This window comes from Helianthus annuus, chromosome 8, assembly GCF_002127325.2.
Source record: "Helianthus annuus cultivar XRQ/B chromosome 8, HanXRQr2.0-SUNRISE, whole genome shotgun sequence".
Taxonomy (NCBI): Eukaryota; Viridiplantae; Streptophyta; class Magnoliopsida; order Asterales; family Asteraceae; genus Helianthus; species Helianthus annuus.
The window spans coordinates 109,000,767-109,001,582 of record NC_035440.2 but is presented as its reverse complement, the minus strand read 5'-3'; the positions used below and the strand labels follow the sequence as shown (position 1 = coordinate 109,001,582).

The window sequence follows — 816 nt, the reverse complement described above, 5'->3', positions numbered from 1 at the left end:
CCACCATGCACTTGACCCGTTTGATATTGCCTTTGAAATCCTTGGTTTCCTTGGAAGTTCGGGTTGACTTGATTTAACGGATTCCCGTATCTAAAGTTCGGGTGATTTCGTAAACCGGGGTGGTAAGTATTGGAATTCATGTTGTAATTTCTACCACCCCCTCCTTGCCCTTGCAAAGCATTCACCTCCTCATATTGCCCTTCCACTCCTTGGCAATTTTCAGCCGCATGCCCTATCTCATTACAAATTGCACAAACATCATAAATTTGATTAGAAGTTTGAACATTACCATTGTCTACCGCGTGCACTTGAGTTCGGGTAATGGCCGGTCGTGCTCTCCTTGATGCTTGAGCTTTTCTTTTTGATGTGACCGCCATTTGCTCAAAAATTTCCCAATCGTCATGCTCGTAATTTGTGCCAAAAGTGCCATTGGTGATAGACATTAAATCGCGAGCATCTTCGGCACATAACCCCTCATGAAAAGCATTCATCAACTCCCATAGCTCTATCCCATGATGAGGGTAATTCTTTATCATCATGTTAAACCTCTCGAATGCTTCATGAAACATTTCACCCGTTTGTTGTTGAAAACTTCTCAAACCTTTTCTAGCATCATTTGTCTTTTGAGCGGTATAAAATTCATCCAAAAAGATTTGTTGCATTTCCGCCCATGTATAAATAGATGCCGAAGGTAATGTATAGAACCACTTTTTTGCCTTATCTTCTAAGGAAAATTGGAATAACACCAATTTGACATCGTCGGCCGAAAATCCTTGTCCCCCAATAGTGTTGCAAATCGAATCATAAGCCTCCAAA

General features: G+C 41.3%; 1 non-coding gene across 1 annotated transcript; it reads left to right on the top strand.

The window, feature by feature from the left end:
* Positions 1-507: 507 nt before the first annotated feature.
* On the top strand, positions 508-613 carry LOC118481550. The gene has a single exon (XR_004865759.1). It is a non-coding gene; the product is annotated as a small nucleolar RNA R71 (small nucleolar RNA).
* Positions 614-816: the final 203 nt, after the last annotated feature.